The sequence below is a fragment of the Cibotium barometz genome, chromosome 15 (genome assembly GCF_041138505.1).
Source record: "Cibotium barometz isolate CiBa-2024 chromosome 15, ASM4113850v1, whole genome shotgun sequence".
NCBI classification, from domain to species: Eukaryota; Viridiplantae; Streptophyta; class Polypodiopsida; order Cyatheales; family Cibotiaceae; genus Cibotium; species Cibotium barometz.
In genome coordinates this window covers 42,468,183-42,494,043 of record NC_141060.1, presented here as the reverse complement: position 1 = coordinate 42,494,043, position 25,861 = coordinate 42,468,183, and the positions used below count along the sequence as shown (strand labels likewise).

The window sequence follows — 25,861 nt, the reverse complement described above, 5'->3', positions numbered from 1 at the left end:
CTGTGAGATCCTGCTATGCACAAAAGTTTTGTAATGTGTCAAGATGACTCTATAGAGCCTTTGGAAAATCTACAATAAGCACAATGTCATTAGCATAAAGTAATATGGAAACAAGGATGCTTTCTGGTGATACGCCTCCTCCTCCCTCCTCTATCACTGAAGGCCAAAAGCTCGTTTGATTATGTAGAGGCCAAAGAAAGTGGGAGACAATGGGCATCCTTGCGTCACTCCAATGGTACTGGACATCTCTTGTAATAATCCTCCTGGGCATCTCCCCTGCCCTATGACCGACTCATATAATCCCCCAAATCATGTTTGATGATGGTACCCTCAAATCCTGGAGTCTCCGCACAGTAGTCTAGCTTGAGGCGAAAATCCACAAAGCAACAATAAACCCATCAATGGCTTGGAGGGTGAATTTCATAAATTTGTTTATTTTGCTGCATTATTTATGTTGTTATTATATTTGCAAATTTGTGTTTAGTTTTGGTCAATTTCTACAAAACTGTGGGTTTTTCAATTATGCATTTCATGTTTTAGATGACTTTTATTTTTTGGCTTTTGCATTTTTTCAATTTAAAAAATGAAAAACATTAAATTGGGCATAAAATTGAATCGAACTAGGTAAAGAGACCTCAAAATCGATTTTTAGACATAGGGTTTATCCTAATTTAGACTCCTTATATAGAGAAATTGGGAGTGAAACATCAATTCAAGGAGGATTTGCAAGGCAGATTAAATTCTACGTTTTGCAAGTTTTTATTTTTTTCATTAGTGTAATTAATACAAAGCAAATTAGCTTAAGCTCCCTGTAATTTGGGCCACTAGGTGTTAGACTTGATTAGCTAGCCACATTTAATGTGTGTAGGCTTTTAGGCCACTAGCCAAAAAAAGTCTAAAAGCCTATCAATACCCATTTTCACGTAAGTTTTGAGTGGCTAGACGTATTTAATGCATATGGGTCCAAGACAAAGATTTCGAGAATACTCTTTTATGGCGGGTAAACATAAACCGTAAACCAAAAATGTAAAAAGTAAAAAAAGCAAAAAGCCAAAAAAAAGAGAGGAAGAAAGAGATAAAGGGAAAAGGAAAAAGGTATGCGGGTCAAAAAAATAGAAATTTTTTAAAAATTACACGCACAAGTTTGTCTAGTATATGTTTTAGGCCGTTGAGCTAATGTTGGCTTAACTTGTGTAACACCCTAAAAATTTACATTTTTCCATAAGGAACTTAGTGCTTGTAGCACGACTGACCCAAAAAAGTACACTATTTTTCATGCCAAATGGGTTAACAAACACCAAAAACGTGTTTTGTAAAAACTTTGGACAATCCACAAAAATTTCACCAAAAAATTTTAAATTAAAAAATAAAAAAATAAAAAAATTCTCAAACTTGTCCAGGACCTTCAAACAACTCATATTCACATTCACCTATGATCTGGACGTGTATTAGAGGCCTATTTAGACGATAGTACATCTATTGAGCTAGGTGCGTACAATAGGCTCCAGAACCTTCAAACGGAACCCAGTTTAGCATTGTACAAGGATCTACACTAGGGGCTCCAGAACCTTCAAACGGAACCCAATTTAGCATTGTACAAGGATCTACACTAGGGGCCAATGATAAATCATCAAATTTTAAGTTAATGGAAGGATCTCCAGTCCCAAGAAGTAAGAACCCTAACCATGCCTCACCAGTCAAGCTAGCTACCAGTCTTTTTGGCCGCATAGCCAACTACCTCAGAGGTTCAGCCTCGACCGCTACCTCTGAACCAAATCTTACTACATACAGACCACATGATGAAGAAGTTGAGGTAAACTCCAGAGAGACACTTGGTGTACTCTCATCATTACAAGTAGAAAGTGTTCACGTTGATATCCTTGTCCATACAATTCCTATTGCACTAGCTACAATCGTGACCATTGAACCACCCCCTGCACAAGTGCTTATGCCTAAGGGTAGAACATTAGAAGAAGTGCAAGAAATAGAGACACTAATCTAGGCTGCTAGAGCAAAGGGAGAAGAGACTTTGCAAGTGGCACAGCAATGATTCGCAACCCAAATAGATTGGTATGCCCAAAACGAGTCCCAAGCCAGTACTGCACAAGTACTACCCGATAGTTTCGACACAAGCAATAACATTGCGTCTACCTCGAAGAAAGAGCTAGACTTGTAAATCTTGAATCAACATCTTCTCATAGATGATTGGGAGTATGACGCATCAACAAAGTCTCTTGTGGATTTCGATACAAGACAAGCTTATGGTGTTAGTTGGGAAGAGATTGTCCAATCAATATCTGGGGCCACAACAAAGGAGGAACGATTGTGCAGGGTATCTGCGATTGCATATATGGGATTATTGAACATGAAAGGATCCAAAGACCTATGGCACAAGTAGGGACATCCAAAGCAAGAATGAGCGAAATGGTAACACCTCCCGTGATCCTAGTGGATCCTACTTTTGTACTATCCCCTAGCTATACCATGGACCAACCCACATCTTCTAACCCATAAGGCCATGTAAGTACTTAAGAGCATACTAGCATGAGCTTCACCTTCTTAGATCCTAGAGTTGTCCCCACCTAAGACACTGCTAATACAGAACCTCATCTAGTGGTAAGCACCACACCACCAACTATAGCACCTATGACTTACACATTATTACCTTTGAGCCACATGCCCACGGTTACCATGGTAGCCACCACCACTTAACACATGGACCCCCCTACGTGTCAAGCATATCTAGTATTGCCATTCCTAGTAGAGGGGTCACATCTCATTCTAGTGCATCCATGAATCACCCATGTTAATCCAATTCTAGGATTAACAAGAGCTACTACCATTATCTTACATCAAGGAGTCATGGTAGATACACCAAAGGGTTATACATTCAAGATATAAAGCAATAGTGTCCAAAGCTACGACTTGGATGGGTGCCCGTAATGGTGTGACAGAGCATTTATGGTGGCAATTCGCTCACACAGGAGACGCGGTGGAATTGCTTCTCAAGGAATTGTAGAGCTTGGAGACCTCAAGGGTTACAAGCTCGGCCATTGGAAAGATCCTCACGACAGTTGCAGTTCACCAGGTAATCTCTTTTGGATGTATTTTAAGGAGGGTTAGGGTGAGCCATAACAACCTCTTCCCTAGACTAAGTTTGCTACCAACTCCGGCCTCTGAGACCGATTGTACTTAATGCCCACATGACTAAAGCACCTATTGGGGTGCTAATAGGACACATACCTTATGTAGCACATCTACCCCAACAAGGGTTTAAACTAATGCATCCTAGCAGTGTTATTTAATCCTTGTCAGAGAATGGCACCACCACTTCTTTATTAGAAATCTTCATGGCACATGTTTGGCTAACAAAGTTCGGTCTAGCTTACACAAAGGTATCCTAATCCCTTCGTAGTGTTAAAATTACAACAATGTGATGAGCTATGGTGGATCAAATGCTAGAGTCAACATCATTAACAAAGAGATTAGATGATAATTAAGATGTGATTAGTGAGCAATTACTTGATAGCTTAATGTAGGCATGGATAATAAAAAACCAGCAAATTCTCATTAGGCCAATGCCTCAATTTATAGAATTTACATCCAAGCATCCAATCCCACTGATTTCTCCTTGATTCACTCCACCTCTTTTGCTTAATTCTCTCCACCTCTCCCACAATATCGCCACACCTCCTAAATCTCCTCATGCTACCCTTTATTCTCTCCTAGTAGATTCTTCTCACCTTTTCTCACATTTATAGATTCTCTTTTACAGCCTCTTGCCAAGGGCTTGTTCCCTCACACACCCTATTCACTTGTATATTTCAACACCTCTCCTCAAGTGAATACTCCTAGCACACTTGAACCCTATATCGAGTTTCCCTCTTACTTGATAGTCTGCGACCAGTGCCTCAAGTCCCTAAACTCATAGTCCTTGACACTCTCTCTCTCTATGTGTGTCCAAGGCTACTACAAGTGCCCGTGACCTTGACTAAAGTGCTCACACATACATCTACCACATAGCCTACATCATCGATGGCTCAGAGGTGGTTTTACTTTGTTGGGGCAGGTTACATTGGGTTGTGGGGTTTCTCTCTCTCTCTCTCTCTCTCTCTCTCTCTCTCTCTCTCTCTCTCTGAAAAGATGATCTGACTCCACTTCCTTAGGAGCCTCCATGAAGTTTGCCGATGTCATTCCTTCTCCACTGGGTTTGCTCTAGCAGTCTCTTGCCATGTGTCCTGGCTTTCCACAGCTGTGGCAAGTGAAGGTCCTTCCTCCTACTCTGCCTCTTCCTCGTCCTCGTCCTTGAGAGAATCCTCCTCGGGTGAAGAATGCTTTTTCTTCTCCTGCTGTTGAGTCGAGCCATTTCTTCTCTTTGCCTTTGCTCTCTTGCTCTAGTAGAGCTCCTTCTATCTTGTGTAGCTTCAATTGAGGTACATTCTTTAGTGTTGCTACAATGTTTTCATATTCACCTTTGTCCACACTCTTTAGAAGCACTGCTAGTGCCTCATCATCTTCTACCTTTTTGCCAATAGCTGCCAGTTGTTGCTTAATGCTTTTATATCTGTTTAAGTGTGTGATTAAAGGTTCACTTTCCTTCATGTCCAATTTGTAGAATTGCATTAACAGATTTATTTTTGAATTTTTAGCTTGTGTGCCAAATAATTTATTGAGTTCATCCCATGCATCTTTTGCCCATTGTATCCCTGTGATGTGATGAATGATTTCATCATTTAAACTGAGTGCAATAAGTCCCAATGCTTTTTCATTCCTGCTCTTCCACTCATTTTTCCCTCTCACCTCTGGGCATTCATCTCTTCCCTCAACTAGCCCCCACAGATTTTTCCTCTCATGAGCAGATACATGGTTTTTGTCTGCCATGTGTAAAACTGCTCCCCATTAAATTTGGCTATTTCTTGTGCCGTACTCATGATAATGTGAAGGGGGTCTATTTTAAGATTCAAGGGCAGTGTCTACCCTTTTGACAACTCAATCTGGTGTTTAGGAGATGATTACAACAGATTTATAAGCATAAAATCACCAGAAATTACATTAAATCAAGGGTAACCAATTTGTACGAAATAGTTGGAGTATCAAACCATCTCCGAATTGCAATCTAAAGTTATAAGGGATCTGTATCAGATACCTAATGGTTAATTTGAACCCTCAATTGCACCAAAAAATAATGATTGGCACTGATTAATCACTGATTAGTAAATTAATCCTCTATTTTGTGTGCAAAAAATAGAGTATGCGGGGAGCCCAGATTTGAGGCCTTAGAGTTCAAATGAGCTCAAATGCTTTCAAGGCCATCAATAGCAATTAGTCTAGTAGAGGATTAAGCTAAGAAACACAAGATTTGACCAAGCATTGAATGCTTAATCTATGTTTTACCAAAGTCACCTGTAGATTTGATGAAGAGCTTGGATCTCACTGTAGACTTGATCAAATCAAATTTTATCTTCACCAGCTTGTAGAGCACCCTTGAAAACCCCTAGGGCCAAGAGGAATTAGAGCCATTGCATTTGATGAAGTAGAAATTTCAATTTCTCCTTAGAAAAACAGTGCCTGCAAATTAGTAAAAATCTAGAGCTTCTCTTGGCGGTTTGCTGTGCTGATTCACTTGGCTGGAGCACAATGAGATAGCTATGCATGCCTAGAAGGGCCTGAGCTAATGTTGCTCCTGGAGGGAGATCAAGCCCCTCCATTGGCTGGGGGTACAATGGACTACTTAAAAAGAGGTAAAAATACTAATTATCTACTAATCCTAATTAGCCAAGTGATTAGCAAGATAATGGGCTCACAAATTGATGGATTCTAGGCTAGGCTCTGATACCATGTTAAAATTATAGCAATGTGATGAGCTATGGTGGATCAAATGCTAGAATCAACATCATTAACAAAGAGATTAGATGATAATTAAGACGTGAGCAATTAACTGATAGCTTAATGTAGGCATGGATAATCAAAAACCAGCAAATTTGCATTAGGCCAATGCCTCAATTTATAGAGTTTACATCCAAGCATCCAATCCCACTGATTTCTCCTTGATTCACTCCACCTCTTTTGCTTAATTCTCTCCCAGAATATCTCCACACCTCCTAAATCTCCTCATGCTATCCTTTATTCTCTCCTAGTAGATTCTTCTCACCTTTTCACAGGTTCTCTCACATTTACAGATTCTCTTTTATAGCCTCTTGCCAAGGGCTTGTTCCCGCACACACCCTATTCACTTGTATATTTCAACACCTAGGATAAAATCCACTTCCAGCACATTATAGTCTAACACACAAACCTTACATTTCAAGGGGTTAGACTCCACATAAACAGTGCATTCAAAAGATCCTAGAAGACATGGCATGCCTTGAGTGTCAGTCTAGGGATTCCATTCACGAGCCTACAAGCTTAGCTTGCCTAGTCAACACCATAGTTCATATGTTATGAGATTATTTTGCATATAAGGATAGATTTGAGATTGGATGGTTTGGACTCACAAGCTCATTTAAAAGCCAATTTCTATTCTAGGAATCCATTTAAGTGTTTCAGGTTCTGGAGTCTTAGGTTTTGAAGCTTTAAAGTGTTAAGCTTCTAACTGTTATTGTGACTATACCAAGTTGTGTTCAGACTCTACAGTCTCACTTTTAGGTAAGGATTCCTTGTGTGGGAGAAATGTGAAGGATGTTTTAGGGGTCTTGAGAAGATGGTTTGCTTTGTTTCATCACCAGGTGTTGTGACCAACCAATCATCACCAAGGATAACCTTTTTAGTTCCTCAGGGGTAACTTGAAATTCACATTTGATGCTATCATCCTATTCATTTTTTCCCATGGTTCACACCATGAATCCAGAGTTTTTATTCAAAGGATAAAATCTCGTATGGTTTCATTAGTTTTCGCTCAATGGAGTAAAGTTCACTTGATGCACACCACCAGTGACCTTGCCTTGAGAACCCATAGATGAAAGCTGCCTTCAAAGTTATGAAGTTCACTTTGATTTCAGGTGTAGTGTGGTAAACCATCGACTGGCTTTGCCTATTAGGCATAATGTGAATGCTTGAACCTTAAACGGGCAATTAATAGCTCTAAAAGAATTACATATAGGTATGTGGAACCATTAAATTTATTTATATATTTGGATATTTCCTGGGCAACGCTACTATTTTTGCTGCTCAGCACCACAACGTTATTTCACTACTAAAACAATGAAAATAGCAACAATATTTTAATGCGGTCATAGCAGAGCAGAGTTAACATAGCAGCAAAATTCCATTGCTCACCAGTGTTGACATCCCCCGTTGTGAAAAATGCTACTAAAATGCTGCTAAAAATGCTACTGTGTTCCGATGTGTTGTGGTGGTTAGTGATCTACCATTCTCACACTAACGGATGCTTATGTCATTCCCTTTGATTTCAATCTCTTTTGTGTGACTTCAAGGAGAACAATAACTCATGCTCCCTCCTCATGAACTACTACTCCTTCCAATCTCTCTCCTTAGTATTTCATTGAAATCATAGGTACTATTGTATTTATAACATTGGTAAAAACTACTATTATGCTAAATAGACTATATATTCTAACAATAGAATCTTTTTGTTTTGTTATTTATAATAATCTTACTGGTCTAAACTAATGATCTCAAGTTTATCATTCCAAAGTGCAAATTGGTCTCGTTTAGTTTCCACTTTTTGGATTTTGATCCTATAGGCTTAGCTGAGCCCTATCCAATCCCATGGATCTAGCCTTCCTCCCTACTACCACACTAGACATATGGCACTGGTGCAAACTCACATACCCATAATTGAAATTGCCATTTTACATTGCTTAAATAAGTTCACACACACTTTTTCATTTTACACATACACACCACTTAAATAAGTTCATATGTAATTCTTTAAGATAACTTTTTCATAAAAAAACATAATATCATATAGTTCTTATCATGTCATACATAATTCTAAATGTCGAATCACATCACACAAGGTAACACATTCAATAGTGTCACTTCATCAACATATATCTCCTTTACACCACAATCGTGATTCTCAAATCAAGAAAGGATGCAATGCTAAGACCTGTCACTCTTGGACCACTATGCTTATCCCCTGTAGGACCCCACACGTCTCACATCCACCTCAACACATATCTTATATTCCTATTAGCCACGTTTATGACTGTCACTTATCCCATAAGCACGAACACTCTAGGTATTGACCTCAGAAGCCATGTATGTCTAGTACCAACACATATACTTAGCCACCATGTATGTCTAGTACCAACACATATAGTTAGCCACTAGACATTACTCTACCCATTTCTCTCTAGAGCTACTTCCTTCTCTAGCACACCGATCGTACCAAGAGCACACCCACTTTGGGCTGAGAGGGGTCAAGGTCTCAGAAGACCACCTTCGTTGGTGCAGCCGTGTTGGACATCCACACGACAATCCATAAACATGTATATAACCTTCACAAGATTCCACAAACAAATAATACATATGCATCACATAAATACAATGTTCAAACAATAATTTCAAGGTATGGATTCAAGAAACATGCATTATATTCATATCCAAAATAATGGAAACCATCGCAATCTTGATGACTAGATATCACAATTCTCTAATTGAAACAACAAGAAAGTTGAATTCCCTCTAGCTGTTTATATCCTAGTAGAGTCTTCTCAAGACATTTTCTTTTCTTAAAATTATTAGATTTCTTTTAAGATAGAATATTTCATGTATAATGAGGGTTTTTTCTAAGGTTAATGTCTTACTTCTCCTTATCTAAGTTGATGACTCATGGGAATTAATAACAATAAGAATCTAATGTCTCTAACCACATGACTAGTCGTGAGTGGTTTAGCAATATGCAAAAAACGAAAAAACCAAGCTATATAAAAATAGAAGATATCAAAAGTGGAAAGTTGCCAGCAAGGCAACTATGAATCATTAAGTAAACACGGTGATAAAACAAAAGTGAGTAGCTATTTTTTATGTAACACATGCTTTGTTCCATTATAGGAGACATGTCAAGATTAAAAGATATTTGTCATATGGATTCTGGTGTCTCTAACCACATGACTAGTCATGAGTGGTTTAGAAATATGCAAAAGATAAAAAACATAGGGTATGTAGGAATAGGTGATGATAATATACACCCCATGATGTATGCTGGCAGCAAAGCACCATTACCTATGCAGGATGGAAAAATTAAGTACTTGACAGATATACTTTATGCTCCAAATATTACAAAGAATCTAGTTTCTATTAGATAGATGGTTGAGCAGGGTATGTAAGTGAGGTTCAATTCTCAAGGGTGTTTTGTGAAAGTCTTCAAAAATCAACGTTGCTTAGTTGGAAAGGGTAACACAAATAGTAGGCAACCATGTTTGCACATGGAATGGTGTCATTGCATACATTGACATATGGCACAAGTGCATTGGTCATGTGTGAATACACAATGGTTGCAATCTATGTAGGCCAAAAATATTATTATACCTTTGTCGAAGTTTAAGGTTGATGGTATGCATAAAGTATGTGAAGCTAGTATGTGAAGTATACTAGCTTGGTATAAGCAAGCCAAATATAATTTTTAACATAAAAAGAATGTGTGCAAGGCCATTGGGATGTATAGTGATGGACCAAAACTATAATAGTTATAGGTTGTAGTAGGTACTATGTTACATTCAATTATTACACTAGCGAAGTGTGGGTTTATTTCATGAAGGAGAAAAGTGAGGTGTTTTCTCATAGATACATAAACATTTTTGTTAAAAATAGAGAGAGAGAGAGAAAAAAACTTAAACTTAAATTAAAAAACAATATAAAAACATAAACACACCACATAGAAAAATACACACATAAGCCCACACACAAACATGTACACACATAAAATGAGCACACACAAAGTCATCTTATCTTAACACCACTCATGTCTATACACGATAAATGATCACAAGGAAGCTGCACATACCATAAGAAGATTAATACAACAATTCTACAACAATGGATTTGAGAAAGCAAGACTTTGGAGACTAATTTGTAATACGCTTACCTTGGATTCCAAGGACTCTACTTTCACATTTATAATCTTAGAAAAATGCTGTTTAGAGTTGGAATGCACCAAGGACCATCACATGAATGACCCTAGTGATCTCCAATCATCCATCTACCAAAATCAATGGTAGCTTGGGGACGGATTATGGTGGGCCTTTTTGTTCAACCAAATTTCATGTCACTTATAAAAACGGCACACATATTTGGCTGCAAGCATGGTTTGGTGGTCCAAAACTTGACACTCCTTTTGAAGTGGTGAAAGGAGTGGGAAAGCATTTGGTAACAAAGAGTTGGTAACAAAGAGAATGTCACTACCACATAAAAAGGAGTTCAGTTTGAAGTGAGGCTTTTACCCCACCACCACAACTCATATAACTACTTCAGCACGTGTGCAAATGGGAATCTCCCTTCCCTTCCCTTCCCTCCCTTCGTTCTTCCCTCCATCCTCCAGTTTTGTCCCAGGTACCAGGGAAAAGAGTTCCCATGCCCCCTAGCCAGATATTCATGCAAACTTAAAACTAGTCACACCACTTACACACCCAATATGAAATTGCCTTTTTCACAGAATCAGCATCTTCTAAAAATAATCTTTTAATGAAACCATTGTGTCACTGATCATAGTCCTCAAAATCTCTGGTTGAATCCTTATTTCCAATCATTCCTTCATCGGTGTACCTATGGCATCATTGGCAACCAGAACGCTCACCACCTCTCCACTCAGGGACCTTTTCAATAGTTCCTAGCTTATAGTAACCGGCAATATATTCACATATCAAAATGGAATCTCCGTTGAAGATCAGCAAGATCAACCAACAGATCCATATAAAAGAGCCATGGACTCATCTGTTGAGGACTAGCAAGGTCAATCAACCAGATCCATGCCCGAATTCAAAAAACAACTCTTACTCCTTGTTCCAATATCTTCCCCGACGTACGTGTGGGTATCTTTGGCGACCCAGAGCTCGAGCACCATATGGTCAGCACCCTCTAGGATCCTTCGTAGGTGACCTAGCGCTTCACTCATAGGCCGGTTCCTTGGTCCCTCATCCACCGTACCAGAAGCTCACCATTTAAATCAAACAGAGGCTAGTCAAGACCTCGGCCGACCTTGCTTACGTGAGACATCCTCCGTTGACTCTCCGTCAACAGTTGCAACTTTAACAGATAGGTCTCCCCACGACCTCATTCACAAGATGGTCAAAATGCTTCCCCAGCATTCTTGACATAAAATAGTCATTTAAAAACAGATTTCACATACAAATACAGCTTCAACAATATTTCCATCTTTTCTCATCACTCCACATCCTTTCACATTAGTTCCCATCTTTTCTCATCTTCCCATAAATTTTTTTTTTCATCAATCCCTATCACATCACATCATTTTCACATCAAATCACATCCAATCGCATCATCCACACATCAACCCAAATCATCCATACATCCATCCACATCATCCACATCATCCGTCCACATCAATCCACATTATCCACACATCCATCCACATCTTCCATACATCCATCCACATCAATCCACACGTCAATCCACATCATCCATACATCTATCCACATCAATCCACATTATCCACACATCAATCCACATCATCCATACATCTATTCACGTCAATCCATATTATCCACACATTAATCTACATCATCCATACATCCATTCACGTCAACCCACATTATCCACACATCAACCCACATCATCCATACATCCATTCACGTCAATCCACATTACCCACACATCAATCCACATCATCCATACATCCATCCACATCAATTCACATTATCCACACATCAACCCACATCAATCCACATTATCCACACATTCATCCACATCATTCCACATCATCCATACATCCATCCACATCATCCACATCAATCCACATTATCCACTCATCCATCCATTTCAATCCACATTATCCACTCATCCATCCACATCAATCCACACTACCCACACATCCATCCACATCATCCACATCAATCCACATCATCCATACATCCATCCACATCATCCACATCAATCCACATTATCCACTCATCCATCCACTTCAATCCACATTATCCACTCATCAATCCACTTCACATACATTAACATCTATCCAGTTTACATCGCATCTTATCACATCCATTTCACATCACATCTCATTCATTCACATCCCGATTCACATGCTAACACATTCATTCACGTCTCTTATCGTTCATTCACATCCCGATTCACATGTTATCACATTCAATCACATCCTATATCATTCATTTTCATCCCGATTCACATGACATCACATCTCATCTATTTATTCACATTTATCTGATTCGCATCACATATCATCACATCTATTTACCTTTCATTCTCATCACATCCATCCATCCATTCTTTCCCATCTATCTGATTCGCATCACATATCATCAGATCTATTTACCTTTCATTCTCATCACATCCATCCATCCATTCTTTCGCATCTATCTGATTCACATCCCATCTCATCACATCTATTTACCTCTCATTGTCATCACTTCTATTCTCTTCACATCCATCCATCCTTCATTCCCATCTATCTGATTTCTCATCACATCTATTTACCTCTCATTCTCATCACTTCTATTCTCATCACATCCATCCATCCATTCATTCCCATCTATCAGATTCGCATCCCATCTCATCACATCTATTTACCTTTCATTCTCATCACTTCTATTCTCATCATATCCATCCTCTATTCATTCTCATCTATCTAATTCATATCACATCTTATCACATCTATTTATAGAATGTAAGAGAATTCTTATTTTTGATATAAAGATTCTTTACGCATCTATTTATGCATAAGAACAACTTAAGTGGGAAATAACACTTTTGTAAAAATTTGTTTATGCATCTATTTATGCATAAATTCAATTTTAAGGAGAATAACACTTTTGAAATAAGAATAGATCTTTTATGCATCTTTCTATGCATAAATTCAATTTTAATGAGAATAACTCTTTTGAAATAAAAATAAATTTCTTTATGTATCTTTCTATGTATAAAATAACTCTTTTGAAATAAAAATAAATTTTTTTATGTATCTTTCTATGCATAAATTCAATTTTAATGAGAATAACTCTTTTGAAATAAAAATAAATTTCTTTATGCATCTTTCTATGCAAAAAATCAAAATTGATGAGAATAACTATTTTGAAATAAAAATAAATTTCTTTATACATCTTTCTATGCAAAAATTCAAAATTGATGAGAATAACTCTTTTGAAATAAAAATAAATTTCTTTATGCATCTTTCTATGCATAAAATCAAAATTGATGAGAGTAACTCTTTTGAAATAAAAATAAATTTCTTTATGCATCTTTCTATGCATAAAATTGAAATTGATGAGAGTAACTCTTTTGAAATAAAAATAAATTTCTTTATGCATCTTTCTATGCAAAAAAATCAAAATTAATGAGAGTAACTCTTTTGAAATAAAAATAAATTTCTTTATGCATCTTTCTATGCATAAAATCAAAATTTGATGAAAGTAACGCTTTTATAATAAAAAAATTCTTTTATGCATCTATTTATGCATAAATTCAATTTTAATGAAAGTAATATTTTTATGATAAAAAAATTCTTTCATGCATCTATTTGTGCATAAAAATCAATTTTGATGAAAGTAACACTTTTATAATCAAAATATTCCCAATATGCATCCTTCTATGGATAGAAATTAATTCTAATGAAAATAACACTTTTATTATAAAAATATTTCTAATATGCATTTTTCTATGCATAGAATAAAAATAACACTTTTAGAATACACAAGCGGTGGGGATTACTCTTTTTGAATAATAAAAGATAAAACTTATTTCACAAAATTTAAGAAAATTTTGCCATAACCTCCTTTGTATGGCTGACCATTTTTCAAATTTTTTCATTCTCAAGTTACTTAGAAATTATCCCAAATTGTTTCAAGCATTCTAAACTAATCAAATTCCACTTTTTAAAGAGAAACAATATGAAAAGTTTAATTCTAACAATTTGATGACACATCTAGGATAAAGAAAGGCTGAATTCAAGAATGAAGAGAGGGGGAAAGCCTTTCCAAGAAGGCATAGCACCATTTTTCATTTTAAAGAAAATAAAAATTAGAAAACCATTAAATGGAATAAAGAAAAAGTAGGATTTCTAGCTTACATGAATTTTTGTGAGCTTTCCTTTGGCTTGATGGTTTGAGGGATCTACTCTTGTTTGCAACAAGAGTGGCCAGCAATTCTTTTGAAGAGGAAATGGTCATTCAAGTCTTAGATTTACTCGTATATACTATCGGTAAAGAGCTGCAGTTATACCCTCAGTATATACGGGTAGTCACGGTCCTTAGAACTATAAGGTAAATACCATCATGTCTAGGCCTTAAGCAAGTCAGGGATTCCATACAATTGCGGTACTTCTATCTGAAGACCCAATTACTAATTTACGAATTTCAGTTTGAATATCAATTTGTATGAATTTTTTCACACAATTATAACCTTTTATAGCTTCTTCATAAATTTTTGACATTTTTGGCTTCTCGGTTGATCCTCATTAGCCAATTTGCTCTGATACCAGCTGTAAGGTCCTTGTCCCCACCACGTAACAAATTCAGGGGTGCTAGCAGCGAAAGTAGCACTTCTTGCACGGGGTAGGGTCCCACACTCGGCCTTGCCCATGGATATCCGGACAAGAGACTAATCCATCAGTTTTGAACCCAGAAAAACTATCCTTACTCGAAAAGCACGGGCGATTCCTCTAGGATAAATTTTTCTCTAACGTAGTCAAAAGCCTTGACTAACTGAATTGATCTGACCGAACCCGTAGTATCAAAGTCAGATCAAGGAAAAGATTGCACTTGGATCATAGAGACCAACGCTTTTTTCCTCATTGAAAGGCAGAGTCGTTGATTCTTTTCCATAGAACAATTTTTATCCGGGATTTACTTCATCTATCATACCATAACAGAATTGAGTCTCATTTTAGGGATCCATCAGTTGAGCCTAACCCCATCCAGTCCCGTGGGTTAGCCAACTGCCCAACCACTGTAGTGATGGGAGGCAATTAAGAATTTGGTTAGGTTCTGTCCCGGCGGGGGTACCAGGGAGGGAAAGAGTTCCCAAGCCCCCTAGACTCTTTCCAAGCCCCCTAGCCGGATATTCATGCAAACTTAAAACTAGTCACACCACTTACACACCCAATATGAAATTGCATTTTTCACAGAATCACCATCTTCTAAAATCAATCCTTTAATGAAACCATTGTGTCACTGATCATAATCCTCAAAATCTCCGGTTGAATCCTTATTCCCAATCATTCCTTCATCGGTGTACCTATGGCATCATTGGCAACCAGAACGCTCACCACCTGTCCACTCATCAGGGGCCTTTTTAATAGTTCCTAGCTCATAGTAACCAGCAATATATTCACATATCAAAATGGAATCTTCGTTGAAGATCAGCAAGATCAACCAACGGATCCATATAAAAGAGCCATGGACTCATCCGTTGAGGACCAGCAAGGCCAATCAACCAGATCCATGCCCAAATTCAGAAAACAACTCTTGCTCCTTGTTCCAATTGATATCTTCTCGGACGTACGTGTGGGTATCTTTGGTGACCCAGAGCCCGAGCACCGTATGGTCAGCACCCTCTAGGATCCTTCGTCGCAGGTGACCTAACGCTTCACTCATAGGCCGCTTCCTTGGTCCCTCATCTACCGTACCAAAACCTCACCATTTAAATCAAACCGAGGCTGGTGTCAAGACCTCGGCCGACCTTGCTACGCGAGACGTCCTCCGTTGACTCTCCGTCTCACAGCAGTTGCAACTTTAATAGATAGGTCTCCACGATCTCATTCACAAGACGGTCAAAATGCTTCCCCAGCATTCTTGACATAAAACAATCATTTAAAAACAGATTTCATATACAAATACAGTTCCAACAATATTTCCATCTTTTCTCATCACTCCACATCTTTTCACATTAGTCCCCATCTTTTCTCATCTTCCCATAAATTTTTTTTCACCGATCCCTATCACATTACATCATTCCCACATCAAATCACATCCAATCGCATCATCCACACATCAATCCACATTATCCATACATCCATCCTCATCATCTACATCAATCCACATCATCCATACATCTATCCACGTCAATCCACATTATCACACATCCATCCACATCTTCCATACATCCATCCACATCAATCCACATGTCAATCCACATCATCCATCCATCCATCCACATCAATCCACATTATCCACACATCAATCCACATCATCCATTCACGTCAATCCACATTATCCACACATCAACCCACATCATCCATACATCCATTCACATCAACCCACATTATCCACACATCAACCCACATCATCCATACATCCATTCACGTCAATCCACATTACCCACACATCAATCCACATCATCCATACATCAATCCACATTATCCACACATCAACCCACATCAATCCACATTATCCACACATCCATCCACATCCATCCACATCAATCCACATTATCCATACATCCATCCACATCATCGAAATCAATCCACATTATCCACTCATCCATCCACTTCAATCCACATTATCCACTCATCCATCCACATCAATCCCCATTACCCACACATCCATCCACATCATCCACATCAATCCACATCATCCATACATCCATCCACATCATCCACATTATCCACTCATCAATCCACTTCACATACATTAACATCTATCCAGTTTACATCGCATCTTATCACATCCATTTCACATCACATCTCGTTCATTCACATCCCGATTCACATGCTAACACATTCATTTACGTCCCTTATCGTTCATTCACATCCCGATTCACATGTTATCGCATTCATTCACATCCTATATCATTCATTTTCATCCTGATTCACATGACATGACATCTCATCTATTCATTCACATTTATTTGATTTGCATCACATATCATCACATCTATTTACCTTTCATTCTCATCACTATTCTCATCACATCCATCCATCCATTCTTTCCCATCTATCTGATTTGCATCACATATCATCAAACCTATTTACCTTTCATTCTCATCACTTCTATTCTCATCACATCCATCCATCCATTCTTTTCCATCTATTTGATTCACATCCCATCTCATCACATCTATTTACCTCTCATTCTCATCACTTCTATTCTCATCACATCCATCCATCCATCCATTCATTCCCTTCTATCTGATTCGCATCCCATCTCATCACATCTATTTACCTCTCATTCTCATCAGTTCTATTCTCATCACATCCATCCATCCATTCATTCCCATCTACCTGATTTGCATCCCATCTCATCACATCTATTTACCTTTCATTCTCATCACTTCTATTCTCATTACATCCATCCTCTATTCATTCTCATCTATTTGATTCATATCACATCTTATCACATCTATTTATAGAATGTAAGAGAATTCTTATTTTTGATATAAAGATTCTTTACACATCTATTTATGCATAAGAACAACTTTAGTGGGAAATAACACTTTTGTAAAAATTCGTTTATGCATCTATTTATGCATAAATTCAATTTTAAGAAGAATAACACTTTCGAAATAAAAATAAATCTTTTATTTATCTTTCTATGCATAAATTCAATTTTAATGAGAATAACTCTTTTGAAATAAAAATAAATTTCTTTATGCATCTTTTTATGCATAAAATCAAAATTAATGAGAATACTTCTTTTGAAATAAAAATAAATTTCTTTATGCATCTTTCCATGCAAAAAATCAAAATTGATGAGAATAACTCTTTTGAAATAAAAGTAAATTTCTTTATGCATCTTTCTATACATAAAATCAAAATTGATGAGAGTAACTCTTTTGAAATCAAAATAAATTTCTTTATGCATCGTTCTATGCATAAAATCAAAATTGATGAGAGTAACTCTTTTGAAATAAAAAATTAATGAGAATAACTCTTTTGAAATAAAAATAAATTTTTTTATGCATCTTTCTATGCAAAAAAATCAAAATTGATGAGAGTAACTCTTTTGAAATAAAAATAAATTTCTTTATGCATCTTTCTATGCATAAAATCAAAATTTGATGAAAGTAACGCTTTTATAATAAAAAAATTCTTTTATGCATCTATTTATGCATAAATTTGATTTTAATGAAAGTAACACTTTTATAATAAAAAAATTCTTTTATGCATCTATTTGTTTATAAAAATCAATTTTGATGAAAGCAACTTTTTTATAATCAAAATATTTTCAATATGCATCCTTCTATGCATAGAAATTAATTCTAATGAAAATAACACTTTTATTATAAAAATATTTCTAATATGCATTTTTCTATGCATAGAATAAAAATAACATTTTTAGAATACACAAGCGGTGGGGATTACTCTTTTTGAATAATAAAATAAAAATTATTTCACAAAATTTAAGAAAATTTTGCCATAACCTCCTTTGTATGGCTGACCATTTTTCAAATTTTTTCATTCTCAAGTTACTTAGAAATTATCCCAAATGGTTTCAAGCATTCTAAACTAATCAAATTCCACTTTTTAAAGAGAAACAATATGAAAAGTTTAATTCTAACAATTTGATTACACATCTAGGATAAAGAAAGGCTGAATTCAAGAATGAAGAGAGGGGGAAAGCCTTTCCAACAAGGCATAGCACCATTTTTCATTTTAAAGAAAATAAAAATTAGAAAACCATTAAATGGAATAAAGGAAAAGTAGGATTTCTAGCTTACATGAATTTTTGTGAGCTTTTCTTTGGCTTGATGGTTTGAGGGATCTACTCTTGTTTGCAACAAGAGTGGCCACCAATTCTTTTGAAGAGAAAATGGTCAAAAACTAATGAATTATCAATAAATTCACTGTTTTTGGCTCTAGGGAGGAGTAGAGTAACAGTGCATAAAACACTATTAACCATTTACAAAGGGGGAGGCTTTATTTATATGAAAAAGTGAGCCTATAACCAAGCAAACCGATTCTAGATTTTTTCAGATCAGTTTGGTCAATTTTTGACCATTTTTAGGTTAGTTTAGCTTACTTTTTGGATCTAGTTGAAGCAAGAGAGAGGAGAGATGAAATATCTCATTATTTGTGAGTTTAAAACTCAACCACACATGTGAAATAGGTGCCTCCTTCATGAGGGGAATTCCCCCACACTGAGGTGTCAAAAATGCATCATTTCTTCTAAATATCTCTTCTTTTTTAACTAATAACCTTGTCCCCTTAGTCAACTCTTCATCTTATGTGAGTATTTACTCATTTTTGGGGGGATTTCCTTTTATTCTTCAATTTATCTCCTCCCTACATTTGGATTAATCTAATTGGTCCATAGGAACCTTAATTCAAAAATTTCAGAAAAGCTGGACCCTTAGGCTAAGGTCCTTTTTACCTGATTTTAATTTATTCCAATTGCACATTGGAAATTTCTTTTTGAATATCTAATTCAGGGGAAACCATTTTAGACACTAGGAGGATTTTTATATCCAAAAATACCTCAATTTTGAATTATCTCTCTCTAGATATTTTCTCTCTCTAGGCCAAAATAGGGGAAAATAGGATCTTTCTTTTATTTCAGAGAGGGGAATAATTATAAGATCAGAAGGGGAGGTTTTTACACCTGCACACCTTAAAAGCCAGAGGGAGGAATCTTACAGAGGTAGTGGTAGGCCATGAGATATACTCATTCCTAGATGGGTTCAGTGGATACAACAAGGTTAAAATGGCCCCGGAAGATAGGTAGAAGACCACCTTCATCACAGAATGAGGAGCCTTTGCATCAAATGTCATGACCTTTGGTCTGAAGAAAGCTCCTGCTACATTTCAGTGCATGGTTTAGGAAATACTTTCTGATTTTCTCACCTCCTTTATGAGGGTATTCATTGATGGCTTTAGTGTTTTTGGTAAAATATCTCAACATATGATGCATCTACAGGTCTATTTGGCAAAATGTAGACTTTCCAGATTAAGCCTGAATCCAACAAAATGTGCTTTTGCCATCTAGAGTGGAATGCGATCAGAGGCCACATCATTTCTAAACAAGGAATAGCAGTCGACCCAGATAAGGTCGAGGTGATCCGCAAAGCCTGAACTCCAACAAATGACAAAGAGTTGAGAAGGTTTTTGGGACAAGTAAGATGGCATGGAAGAATGCTTAGATACCTCGCCCATGTAGCAGTCCCTTTGAATCAACAGATGGTTCATCTAAAAAAACGTCTTTCAATTGGACACCGGAATGCGACATTGCATTCCGGCACCTCAAGCTTATGCTATCCAGTGCACCCACCATTGTCCAAGCCCCAAATTGGGAACTGCCATTTCATGTCTTCGCCTCTAATGTAGCATAATAAGCAGAGAAGAAATGGTTTCGGCCTGTCTACTATGCCAATCAAAGGCTCTTTGATGTTGAGCGGAACTATTCCACCACACATAGGGAAGCCTTGGGTATGATCTACTTAGTTACAAAGTTTAGGTACTATTGCTTTGGGTAATAAATTTACCTTCCATGTTGATCACTCTCCCTTATTGTACTTGGTAGATAAGCAGAGTATAGTAGGAAGATTGGCTAGATGGATACTAATACTCTAAGAATTGAACTTCACAATAGTCCACACACCAAGTGCCAATCATACAATGGTGGACTATCTTTCCCGCTTGGAGTCCGTCGGAGAAGCCCCAACTGGAGTAGCAGATGACCTGCCGGATGCCGGGATATTCACAACTGATGCAATCATCCCAATTCCTCAAACATGATATGATGAAATGCTAACATTCATTGCCACAAGTCTAATGGACAATGATTTGTCCAGGGATCAGCAAAAGCGGATTGCTCTTTGCAGTAAGAATTTACAAATCATAGCTGGTCAGCTATACAAGAAAGGGATTGACCAAGTACTCTGAAGATGCATACCACCACATGAGTAGGAAGCTATGCTAAGAGAAGCACATCAAAGGATTAGCGGAGGACAATTCACTAGAGATATCACTGGAAGGAAAATCCTCCAAGTAGGACTTTGGTAGCCCACAATACTTGGTGATGCCTACAATTGGGCCAAACAGTGTGACTTTGTCAACGTCTTGACTAGCCAACATGCAGATAGGGACAAAATGCCACACAATCTAGTACTCCCATTAGAACCATTCCAGAAATGGGGCCTCGACTTTGTTGGGCCATTCAAGCCTCTAGCCCGTTTCACCGGTCTCACAAGTATATCCTAGTAGCCACATATTATAGCACTAAGTGGGTAGAAGCTCGTGCTCTCTGGCATAACACTCCACAATCAACTGCCAAATTTCTCTATGAGATGATCATCACCACTCGCTTTCGGATGTCCCATCGAGTTGATTGGTGACCAAGGCAAACACTTTGTCAAATGATGTCATCAAACAACTGGTCACCCAACATCTCATCATCCATAAAAGATCCACAATGTACTATCCCCAAGCCAATGGTCAAGCTAAATCGATCAATAACATTCTCAAGAAGATTCTCACAAAATTGGTCAATCAAATCACAATGATTGGGATGAAAAGCTATATTTAGCGTTATGGGCTTTCCGCACAGCATACAAAGTCTCTACCGAAATGACTCAATTCAAATTAGTACATGGCATAGAAGCAGTGATCCCAATGGAATTCTTAGTACCAAGTCTCTGCATTGCTATTTCAAAAAAGTTAACCCCAGAAGAATCCCTACAACATCACTTGGATCAACTCCTTGCCTTGGATGAAACATGCTTCCAAAGTTTTTTCGTCACCAAGGTCATCTAGAAGAGAAGGAAGAAATGCGTGACCCTCACTCTCCAAATCCTGGATATTCAAAGAAGAAGATCCAATTCTCTTATTCTAGTCTTGAATGGGCCCCCATCCCAAAAAATTAAAGCTCCGATGGATAGGACCATTCTAATTATCAAAAAATTCTATGATGGCACTTTCCTTCTTGGCACACCAATGGTCAACGGTTTTAGAAGTTAGTCAATGGCTACCGCTTATGGCCCTACCACATGCCAATGCCACCAAATCCAGTCATCTATGCGATAACCCGACTAATCCACTACTTGGGCGTCCATCACCTCCACAACGTCACTCCTCTCCCAACAGTCATGAAAGATCCACCTCAAGCACTCACCGACATAATGCAGTGCCATCAAGAATCGACATTCACTCCCTGCCAATCCTACATGGTAACTCTTTTTAAACCCCCACATGATACAACTAATACAACTGTCTTTGTTTGTTTGCATACAGTAACCCCTTTCACTGCAAGCTCTAAGCCCTCGCCTCCAACCATCCTCTACACTCTCTCTTCCCTTCCATCTGCTCTGCACACAGTCATGAAGAATACCACCTATATCCCCAAGAGCAACCTTCCCACTCTAGAAAATCCCATCCCCAAAACTACAACTAAAGTACCACTTGAATGTACACTCATCCCCCCCTAAAGAACCCCACACTTCCCATCGCCCAGAGCCCATAGCTCCTTCTATTCTTCTCCCAGACCATAGTTACCATCACCCCAAAAGGAAGCCCACAACTTATGAAGCCCATCCACAATCTTGAAGTAGTTTCATCGATGAAGGACAACCATCAAGGGATACCAGCCAGTATCCTTTTACAACAAAGGGACAAGCCACCAGCAACCAGAGAGAAAACCATTTTTCTCACCTCACTAGAGATCAAGGCATGAAGTACAAAAACTCACTCTTGGATACCTCGACAATCAAATTTTGAGGGACAAAGATAGTTACCATGAAAGGAAAGTCCAAAGAAACCACCAACCTGGCACGAGGAAGATGCATTACCAATGATACCCAGCCGAACAGTTCAAAGAAGACAGTATGGTTCTGAAGGTACCAACACCACTACAATCTTCAAAGGATAATGACATAAGAAGGCACATATTCAAGGATCATGGGCAACACCTTTGCCGCACATCTCGGCACTCCTACCAGATGTAGTGGGTATATCACTAGAAGAGGCAGAGCCATCCTCACCTCAGCCTAGAAGAGAGCATCCCCTCACCGACCAACATAAGAAGGCTATAGCTATTGAAAGCATTGGAAGAATATTCCACGGCCCTCCAAAAGCACTATGACCAACTACAAGATCGGCTATTCAACATCATGATGTCTTCCAACAATGACTAGCAAAGCGACAAGCACCAAGCAAGCAACGACATCCACCCCACTAGTCAAGCAACATGGGAAGAAGTCAGTACTACCTCGGGAGGTTTCTTCCCCATGTCCACTTCTGGGAATCAATCCCTGGAATTCATCTCATGGAAGGTATCCTTCAAATTCCACCTTTTGTATCCCGAAGTCTAAGGTGTAGCTGCCAAGACCATGACCAAAACTCCTCCATAACATAAGAGGCAGCTAACATTCCAGAAACTGTTTTGGGTTTGAGTCATTAGATTGGGAATCCAACCCATCGAGCATGCCAAGTGTTAGCCGTAGGCTAAGGGCAAGCGTGGAATAATGACTGCACAGTATTAGCCGGATAGCCACCCTGCCACAACTGCAAGTTAGCACCACTAGCCGGATGGTAGCTACTAAAAGGTCATTATTACTCAGCAGCGTCTCCTCGATGCCTCATTGGTGCATCTTACCATCCATAAGAAATCTTAGTACTGACAGATGCAGCAAGCAAGTAGTATAAAAAGATGAGTCCTGAGCCTTGTAGAGGCTGGTTGCCATTTTTGTATCATTGCTCTTCTTAGCATATATATATATATATATATATATTGGCAAGACTGTTGCCTTTTTGGGTTTTAGCTTCATTGTACATGAGTCATCCTGTTATGTTTCTGAGTCTTGACGTCTGTGTCCGGTTGTTAACTCCATTGAGAATAGGTAGAGCACATATTGTAAATGCAAGAGTGTGTTTTTCTTACTAATATAATTTTGCAACTTTAAAATAACATCACAAGTTGTGACGTAAAAAGCAATAAAATAATGACATGTAGTGTCATTCAACATTTGCTTTTTTTTTTTGAAGATATTGACACTAGGGGTGTGTCTTTAAATCTCCCCCTCTTTTGAGGAGAAATAGTTTTTATAGACATATTTGAACACGTCCTCCTTCTTCCAAGAGTGTGTACCATGTGAGATAACTAGGTGGCCAGATGTACTCCTACAACCAACACCCAAGGCCCCCTCCACTCTTCATTGACGACGACTACAATTTATCATTAACAACAATAACAATGAACAAAGTTAGCATATTTATTAGCGACAAGCATATTGATGATAAATCTGAATGAGTATGATAGTGCTCACAACACTCAACCATCATTAATAAGAGTGGAAATGCTTCAATGTTTGGACTCAAAACTTTGACTCTACCTCCCTAATTTAGCACTAGTTAGGTAATTATAGGACCAAAATGTGCACCGTTTCTTCTCCTCTTGTTGCTTCTTTTCCTTCTCCACCACCACCACCTCCTCCTCCTCTCTCTCTCTCTCTCTCTATATATATATATATATATATATATTGTTGCTTCTTTTCCTTCACTACCACTTCCTCCTCCTCTTCTCTCTCTCTCTCTTTATATATATATATATATATAGTGACCTTATGCTAATACTTTATCTCGTCTCGCCCTCAAGCAATTTAAATGAATTGACCAGGGTAATGAAGTTGATGATTACCGAATGAAAGAATAGAGGAAGGATTGAAATCCTTCATGGACGGATGGATTTTAGTTTTTTTTAATTAAAAAAAAAGCAAAAAGCAAAAAGCACCCGCCGACTCGTCCTGCAGTGTCTATAAAAGAGCCTTATCGTTGTGTTGTTGTAAAGAAAGACCATCGTATTAAGCATGGGGATATGGGAAGCGTTTCTGAATTTCCTGCGCAGCCTGTTCTTGAAGCAAGAGATGGACTTCTGCCTGGTAGGGCTGCATGGTGCAGGGAAGACGTCGCTGGTGAACGTGATAGCGACGGGGGGCTACAGCGACGACATGATTCCGACGGTGGGCTTCAACGCGAGGAGGATCACAAGGGGCAAGGTGGTCATGAGGCTGTGGGACATTGGGGGCCAAGCACGCTTTCGCAGCATGTGGGAAAGGTACTGCCGAGGCGTCTCTGCAATCCTCTACGTCGTCGATGCAGCCGACAGAGACGCCATCGCCACTTCCAAACGTGAGCTTCATGACCTCTTGAGCAAACAGTCTCTCAAGGGAACCCCCCTCCTTGTTCTTGGTAACAAGATTGACAAACAGCCCCAAGCACTCTCCCAACAAGAGCTTGTTGAGCAGATGGCCCTTTCGTCCCTCCCTGGTAGGGAAATCAGTTGTTACATGATCTCCTGCAGAAACACCACTAACATCGATACTGTTATTAACTGGCTCCTCAAGCGTCCCAAGACCAAAACGTAGACACTTCATGTCTCTTTGGGTTGTGAGATTGGATAATAGACTTCATGGGCCTTTTTGTGGGTTGTTACATTTAAAAGTAGTGGAATCATTAGAATCAAGACTTCCTTCTCCTTATAAGGATGTGTACACACTTCATGTCTCTTTGGGTTGTGAGATTGGATATAATAGACTTCATGGGCCTTTTTGTGGGTTGTTACATTAAAAGTAGTGGAATTATTAGAATCATGGCCTTTTGGTGGATTAGAACCTAGTACCTTCACTTTGGGAGGCATGATCTTTATTGTTCTGGCTAAACACTTAATGTTCAGTGTTCTAATGAATAATGTTAGACTTGTAACTTTTACGTGTGTTTATTTGTAAGTGAGCAAAGCACTGCATTTGGATCGAGTCAGACATTAAAATCGATCAAGTCTCGAGT

At 38.2% G+C, this 25,861-nt stretch overlaps 1 pseudogene; it reads left to right on the top strand.

Moving 5' to 3' along the window:
* The first annotated feature begins 24,876 nt into the window (after positions 1 to 24,876).
* LOC147631318 (ADP-ribosylation factor-like protein 8a pseudogene) lies at positions 24,877 to 25,443 on the top strand (annotated as a pseudogene).
* Positions 25,444 to 25,861: the final 418 nt, after the last annotated feature.